This window comes from Schistocerca piceifrons, chromosome 4, assembly GCF_021461385.2.
Source record: "Schistocerca piceifrons isolate TAMUIC-IGC-003096 chromosome 4, iqSchPice1.1, whole genome shotgun sequence".
NCBI lineage: Eukaryota > Metazoa > Arthropoda > Insecta > Orthoptera > Acrididae > Schistocerca > Schistocerca piceifrons.
In genome coordinates, this window is record NC_060141.1 from 560958257 (window position 1) to 560967044 (window position 8788).

Sequence of the window (8788 nt, forward strand, 5' to 3'; positions counted from 1 at the left end):
CAGTGCATGTGCACTCATGTCACTTGTCAACATAATATTTTTTGCCAGTCTGTTTATTTGTTCTGAATATGCTAAAGAATTTTTTCAGTGCCTGTGCACTTTGTTATCTGTCAAATAATTTGTATATACATTTTTCTGATTTGCTACTATGTTTTGTACTCACATTTTGTCTTTGTCTGATATATTTTGTACTTAGTGCGTGTGCACAACATTTAAATATTCTGTAAGTTGTAGAATTTTGTTAATTAAAGAAAAATTTTGCCGCGCTTGGCAAGTCCAAATGACTCACCATCGCTGCCAAATTTTTGCCCCCCCAGTGGAGGGTTATGAAACACGTATGTAACATAGCAACGATGGCGAGGCATTGTAGCATCTGTGACCAGAGAGTATGCGCTTGACCGCGCGAGTGTTGCGAGCGGTTCTCAGTCTGTCAGTCAGTCGTTGCGAGTCGGTCAGTCAGTCGTTACGAGTCTGTAGCTCTGTCTAGTTGAGAGCAGTACTCTGTCAGTAGTCGTCGCGTGCAGTACGCTAATAGTCGTCATGCAGAGCGGTCGGTCAGTGATAGCAGTCCAGTGCGGTTGTGTGATGTAGGCGGTCGGCAACACTGGTCAAGATGCTGAATGAGGTATACTGTTAATTAATATAATTATTAGATAATGAAAAATTTTATTTATTGTAATTATTCTCCAACAAATGCCCCAATAATAATTTTGATTTCAAAAGCATTTTTTTTTTTAAAATTTTATTGTTTATTGAACTAAAGATTTAATTGCACTTCCCCTTTCATTCCACTTCCGTTAAAGAAAAATTTCAGTAAAATAAAAAAAAAAAAAGGAATATTATGATTTGCAATGCAGTTCCTCCAAGCCGTGCGGAAAGATAAGAGCAGAAATGTGACATCCATTTATTCTGAGGTAAGACTTTAATTCTGATTGTTTTGCACAGGGCCAAAGACCGATATTTCGGTTTAATTGAATTTTCTTGTCACTGAACGGACTTTAATTTTTTTTATGAAAAACTTATACTTAAGTCAGATTGCGATTCTCACTTTTATTGTCATTAAATTTAATTGCTAGGAAGGTTACGTTTGGCTCCCATTTGTATTAAGTATTTTCATTACTTTTAAATTACGGTGGGGAGGTTACAAGGTGTACAGCAATAACACCAAAACCATTGCTGAGCTGAAAACAGCCATTCAGGTGGTCGTCGACAGCATCGATGTTCCGACTCTTCAGCGGGTCATGCAGAATTTAGCTATTCGTCTGCGACACATCATCGCTATGACGTCGGCATATTGAACATCTCATAACCTAAATCCGAATATCTGTAGTGAGGCGTACATGTTAAATAAAGTGTTTGCACGCCGTAGTTTGTAACAAATCTGCGTTTTTTTCATATAGCTCAATAATTGTCACCCTGTGTATTCATTAATCGCTGCGCTCGTGGACTGTGATGAAAAAATAATATTTCTACTTTCCGCCACTAGGTGAAAATAAGGCGCTGTAAGCAGTCAGAATATGGTGTGGGCGCAGAAAAAGGGGAGGAACGATGAAACAGGTGGTAACGGTGGTTCTAGAACGTTTTTTAGGATGTGGCCACAAATCATTAGTTTGTGGCGTAATTTGGAACCTTATTTTAAGTTTAATAAACACAGATACAAATATCAGAGACTTTAGTCATCAATAACATATTCTACTTCACGGTCCGCCAACAGTCCACCAACATTGGGGTAACTTTTCGATTCTGCAACTGTAGATATCACCTCGTTTCGAGACGAAGAAGTCGTCGAGCTGGGCCGGAGCGGGGTTGTTGGCGTCGTCTTTCGAATTCCTGGCGCCACTAGCTCGATCTGTCTTGTAATATCCGTCTGGTTTGACGCCACTAAGATCTTTGCTCGAGGTTGTTGGTAACGCTGCTAGGAGGAGGTTGTGAGAGGTCCGCCCGGCGATTATGGCGAGCACTTGCGCAAGCGTCTTGGGCACGGAGTCCGGCGAGTGTCTGCTGGGCATATTTGTACGCCGATTTGAATCCGTGACTGACTTCGAGTGCCATCTTCGTGCCAGTTCTGGGACGTGGTACATAGGCGAGAGAGTTGATGTCAGCTTCGTTGTGCTGAATTCTGGGGCCCCTTTTGGAACCGGCAAGCTTCAGCTTCGATTCGTGAACGTCTGTGAAGTTTTGGATTTTGAGCCTTAACTGTTACTTCCTTATTGACACCTTTAGGTGTGTCCGGTGCTCTCGTTGTAAGCTTTTTTGGCCTTCTTATTTGGTGTAGTCTTATGCTCCTTTCCTACAAGCCTTCTGGTGCATCCCTTGTGAAGAGGGAATGTAAACTCTTGATTACTTATCTGAAGAAGTTATTCATGAAGGCCTACCTGTTTTCTATTTCATACTTTTATTTAACTGAAGCTGTTATTAAAGAAGGCTTGCCTATTTTCTATTTGGTTATTTCATTTAACTGAAGCTGTTATTAAAGAAGGCCTTCCTGTTTTCTATTTAGTAATTACACTTAACTGAATCTTTTATCGTTGTAGGCCTGCCTGTTTCTGTTAGGTAATCTTACTTTGGTAATCTTACTTAACTGAAGCTGTTGTCATTGGAAGGCCTGCATGTTTTCTATTTGGTAATTTTACTTAACTGAAGCTGTTATTATTGAAGGCTTGCCCGTTCTCTATTTTGTCATTTTACTTAACTGAAGCTATTATTGTGCTGGCATAGCACACCAGACGGCAAAGAGGCAGTATTTAGATCGCCGCTGCGGACTGGAGGGCCCATTCAGTTTCAGTCTATCATCCAGTGAGTCAGCGAGTGGAGTCATCAGTCGCAGCCCAGTGGGTGTCGCAGTCGCAGTTAGCTCAATAATTCAAGAACAGTCTTAATCACATTTATTATTGTTATAACACCGCCAACCGGTTTCAACCCGAAGTAGGGGTCATCTTCTGGGCGTTTACACCATTGGTCGACTGCTGGTGGTGTCACTCCTGTCCACATAACGGCAGGAAACTATATGTTATAACAATAATAAATGCGATTAAGACTGTTCTTGAATTATTGATTACTCATAGTAATAGCTGCTTCTCTCCACAACCATGTTGTCCACAAAGCAGTTAGCTCAGCCTCTAACTTCAGAGTCAATCAGTATCTAGCGGCCAGAGTAGTGTACATAGCAGAACTTCGTACTTCAACAGCAGTGATGCTAACGTGGACTACGAGATTTGCCCAGAAAGTAAGTTCCGATCGGCCGCGAAATGGAAACCACTGGGAAAATCCGGTAAAGATTTGCACATATGTGTTGGACAGTCTCTCTAGTATGCTCATCTATCGTGTCGCGTCGTTGTTTTCAGTTTTGAGTGAACAGTGAGCACGTAAAGATGCGTGGGGAATATCGTCTCCCGCCAAGTATGAGGGCCTGGTTAGAGATTTCGCCTGTGTCATGCTGCCCACACAACTGTCGAGCAGTTCCTTCTTCATGCCAATTCTCGGCCGCGCACCGCAGGGACAATGAAGACTTTCCTAGAGCGTTTCCAATGAGAAGTGTTCGATCACCCATAATACGGTCCATAATTGGCTCCCCCTGAGTCTCATCTCTGCTCACAAGAACCGCTTGCTATGAAGACAAAAAGTTTTTCACAGACAACGACCTGCAGACCAGTACAGATAACTGGCCGAAAGCACAGGCGGCTGCTTTCTATAACGAGGATGTTTGAAAGTTGATACAACACTACGACAAAACTCGAAGTTGGAGCGGCGACTATGTAGAGAAGTAGGTGGAAGGTGTACCTAACTGTTGCAAATAAACCGTTGCTGGTTTTCACTGTGGTTTCCATTTAGCGACCGACCGGAACCTACTTTCTGGACAACCCTCGCATTACAGAAGAGCTTGTACCACAACACCTGGACTCTCTTATTTTAAGTAGTTCTCTGTTTAAATTAATAAAGAGCCCTATCAGTACACGCACGCACCAGTGTTACAGAAAGAGGATAGCGGCCACCAAACAACGTTCTCTCCTTGTTTCCCACGGTACAAGCCTATAGTGACAACGAGACGACACAAAAATTACGATTGAAGGCCTGTCTATTCCCTTTTAATTAAATTAGGAGCTATTTCATAATCTGGGTTAGCTGACTACCTGTTTTATTGCCCTATTATTGAGATCTGATATCTTACTCAATCTGTGTCGTAATTAACTGAAATTGTGATTGCCGAAGGTCTAACTGTTTCAGAAGCATCTATGTCAACAAGGTAGTAACAGTAAATGACACAAGATGATAAATGAGCCCTAACCTTTCATCTTACATCCCTTTATCCACAACTCTAGGTTACACGAGCTATATTTAGAACGCATTTTTAATCAGAAAGGAAATTCCTTGTAGTTTGTTCGATGGAGAGCGGGAAAGGAGAAAATATGGAGGCGCAACGTCAGGTGGTGGACCACATGATGACTTCCAAACCCAATTTCTATACACATCAAAAAAAGTTTTGCATCACCTCGTTTCCGAGGGTTCCGGAACCTGTACAGAAAATTGGAATAGAGATAAACATAAACATCATTTCCGACCTTTTTATCGCCCATAAAAACCACACATTGCGTGTTGTACCACGATACAGCGAGAGCTTCATAGGTGGTGGTCCAGATTGCTGTACACACCGGTACCTCTAATACCCAGTAGCACGTCCTCTTGCATTGATGCATGCCTGTATTCGTTGTGGCATACTGTCTACAAGTTTATCAAGGCACTGTTGGTCCAGATTGTCTCACTCATCAACTGCGATTCGGCGTGGATCACTCAGAGTGGTTGGCGGGTCACGTCGTCCGTAAACAGCCCTTTTCAATCTAACCCAGCCATATTTGATAGGGTTCAAATGGTTCAAATGGGTCTGAGCACAATGGGACTTAACTTCTGAGGTCATCAGTCCCCTAGAACTTAGAACTAGTTAAACCTAACTAACCTAAGGACACCACACACATCCATGCCCGAGGCAGGATTCGAGCCTGCGACCGTAGCGGTCACGCGGTTCCAGGCTGTAGCGCCTAGAACCGCACGGCCACCCCGGCCGGCATTTGATAGGGTTCATTTCCGGAAACATGCTGGCCACTCTAGTCGAGCGATGTCGTTATCCTGAAGGAAGTCATTCACAAGATGTGCACTGTAGGGGCACGAATTGTCGCCCATGAAGACGAATGCCTCGCCAATATACTGCCCATATGGTTGCACTATCGGTCGTAGGATGGTATTCACGTGTCGTACATCCGTTACGGCGTCTTCCATGACCACCAACAGCGTAAGTCGGTCCCATATAATGCCACCCCAAAACAGTAGCGAACCTCCACCTTGCTGCACTCGCTGGATAGTGAGTCTAAGGCATCAGCCTGACCGGGTTGTCTCCCAACTCGTCTCCGACGATTGTGTGGTTGTAGGCATACGCGACACTCATCGGTGAAGAGAACGTGATGCCAATCCTGAGCGATCCATTCGGCATGTTGTTGGGTCCGTCTGTATCGCGCTGCATGGTTTCGTGGTTGCATGGATGAACCTCGCCTTGGACGTCGGGAGTGAAGTTGCGCATCATGCAGCCTACTGCGCACAGTTTGAGTCGTAACACGACGTCCTGTGGCTGCACGAAAAGCATTGTTCAATATGGTGGCGTTGCTGTCAGGCTTCCCCCGAGCCATAATCCATAGGTAGGGGCATCCGCTGCAGTAGCAGCCCTTGGGCTTCCTGAGCGAGGCATGTCATCGACAGTTCCTGCTCTCTGTATCCCCTCCATGTCCGAACAATTTCGCTTTGGTTCACTCGAGACGCCTTGACACTTCCGTTGTTGAGAGCCCTTACTGACACAAAATAACAATGCGGATGCGATGGAACTGCGGTATTGACCGTCTAGGCGTGGTTGAACTACAGACAACACGAGCCGTGTACCTGCTTGTTGGTGGAATGACTGGAACTGGTTGGAACTGCTCGTGCATGGTTGTTTGCATCTTTTGGCGGGTTTAGTAACATCTCTGAACAGTCAAAGCGACTGTTTTTGTGATACAACATCCGCAGTCGACGTCTATTTTCGGGAGTTCTGGGAACGGGGGTTACGCAAAACTTTTTTTGATGTGTGTATATAGCGCTTTTCGTCAGTCTAGTAGAATGTGGGTAGGTGTTATCGTGGAGTAACATCACTTCACGCAGTCTTCCTGAATGCTGTTCTTGGACTGCGCCTGCAAGATGTCTCAGCTACAGTAAATAGCAACAGTGATGGTTATACCTCAGGGAAGCAACTTTTAGTACATCGCGCCGTCGCTGTTCTACCAGATGCATAACGCTGTGTTTTGTGGATGCGCGCAAATCTCTCTACGGGGAGTTGCTGGTTTGTTTGGGCTCAAACATTTCTTTCTTTTCCTTACGTTGGCATAAAGACACCATTTCTCGTCACAAATAACTATACAGGACAGGAATGGTGGTGTTGTTCACGGGCCAGCTGATGACCAGCAAGCTGAGATGCACATATTGCCACCTGTTTATTTTTGTGATTTTAGTTTAGAGCATACACCAGATTTTTGAACCTGCGCCACTGCAAGCAAATGTCTCACGACTTTTGAATGTTCACTGTTCATGACATTTGCCAGTTCTCGAGTGCACTGTCGTAGATAACTGTGGATTAATGCATTTAACTGATCTTCATCAGATCCCGGAGGTCACTAACATCAGAACGGTACTGCTTAAAACGAGAAAACAATGTTTTTGCCGTGCTCCGTCCTCTGACATCTCCATAGACGGCGAATATATTTCTGACTGCCTCTGTTGCCGTCACCCGTCTATTGGACTCAGACAGAAGAATATGTCGGAAATGTTTCGATTTCTCCACTTGGCACTCCATTTTCTAGCGTCAACAGTTCCACTCGCTATCTCCAAATGACAAAATGACAATACGTGAACTCAAACAGGAAAAGTGAGTTACAAATAAAAAATGACAATCGATAAATGAACCCACAGCAATGGAATACCAATTGATACGCCCTCTAAACCCGCTAGGCAGAACAGATGATTAGGATTGTGGAAAGGGCCAAATATGGTGTCGGTCAGTTTCACTTCAAAATTGTAATTTATTGTAATTTAATTACACCTTTAAACCAAAACGGCACGTAGCCGAACCTTTACAACTACGAGTTTCACAATCCAATTTTTCACGGCTGAAGGCCTCCAAACAAGAAATTTTAAAAAGCATTAAGAAAAATTTCAAGTGACTGAAGATATGCACTTAAAATTGCATATAAAATGATTAAAGGCAAAATTGGATAGAACAAACTTATACAAGGTGCAATACAAACGGCTGAAGGTCACAATTAAACTTCAAATTTTAAAATATGTTACCATAATCTTTTGAGGCAGAAGGCCGCAATGTTTTCGCTTAAGGGGAAATTTTGAGAATGAGGCTTCAAACGGCTGAAGGCCTACGGTTGATTTTCCAAAAATTCAAAGATACCTTAACCTTCAGGTATTCAATGGCTGAACGCACACTAAATGAAAAAGCAAAGCAACGGCAATAACTGAATCTAAGAATAAGGTTTTACGCGGCTGAAGGCTCACAATTGATTTACATATATTGATTTGTATAAAACACAATAAAAATCTTTTCTTTTAAAGCATTGGCTATAATAGATTACCAACAGATCATTAAACACCCATGAAAAGGACAGTATAGACAACGGCACTCAGACGCCTCCAGGGGGGGTGGGCCTGCCCTCGAAACATTAACGTTGACTTAGGTGAGACAGGTGGTTGGCCCAACTACACTTGATCCGCCGGTAACCCAACCAAGAGACAGTCACAGACCGACCAACCAAATGACTTGCTAGCCACCAATCGTTACATAAAAACTCAAAGACCAAACTGTTACGGACGCGATTATCCACAATGAACTATGTATTAAGCTGTCAAAACTACGCACCATGTTGGACAGCGACAACAGGTGAGGAAAGGGCGCTGCCTGAAATTACGTTAGTGGCCAGGGCAGGTAACCGGGTCACTAACGGCTACAAGGCAGAAAATTCCGCTGGTACACATGAATTTGAAATAAAGTAATATAGTTCACTTCACCAAAAAGGAACACTGCCTGAATTTATGTCAGTGGCCAGGGCAGGTAACCAGAACACTAAGGGCCACAAGGCAGAAAATTCCGCTGGTGCACTTGAATTGCAATGAACCAATACGTTTATTCCTCTGCATGGCGGCTCGATTTCACTATTGCAAACTCGGTGTTGCTCACAGGAAAAGCTCCCCAACAGCGAACCACCGAAACAAACGACACAACGTGAACGGACGTGGCTTGGGTACTTAACACACCACTCAACTTTGACGTCCTGGGTCGGTGAACCACGAAGCTCGTAGCGATCGGATAGCTCCACACACGTTCCGACACTGCGCAGGGACCGCCAGCAGACCCAGCCGACTCCACCGCACGGAGATATCCTCCCTGGTCCACACCAACAGTCCAACCGTCTGCAGACCACCTAGCTGGAAACTATATGCACAAGACCAAAGGTGGTACACGGTGCAAATATCGATACATTGTAAGTAGGCTGTTTAGGTTTTTTTATTGGTAACGCCACCTCTGTATAAAAATCACTGGCTGTGCTGTGTGCAGTCTGTGGCTAGTTTGCATTGTTGTCTGCCATTGTAGTGTTGGGCAGCGGCAGCTGGATGTGAACAGCGCGTAGCATTGCGCAGTTGGAGGTGAGCCGCCAGCAGTGGTGGATGTGGGGAATTTGTCATGAACTGCTATATAAATATATATATG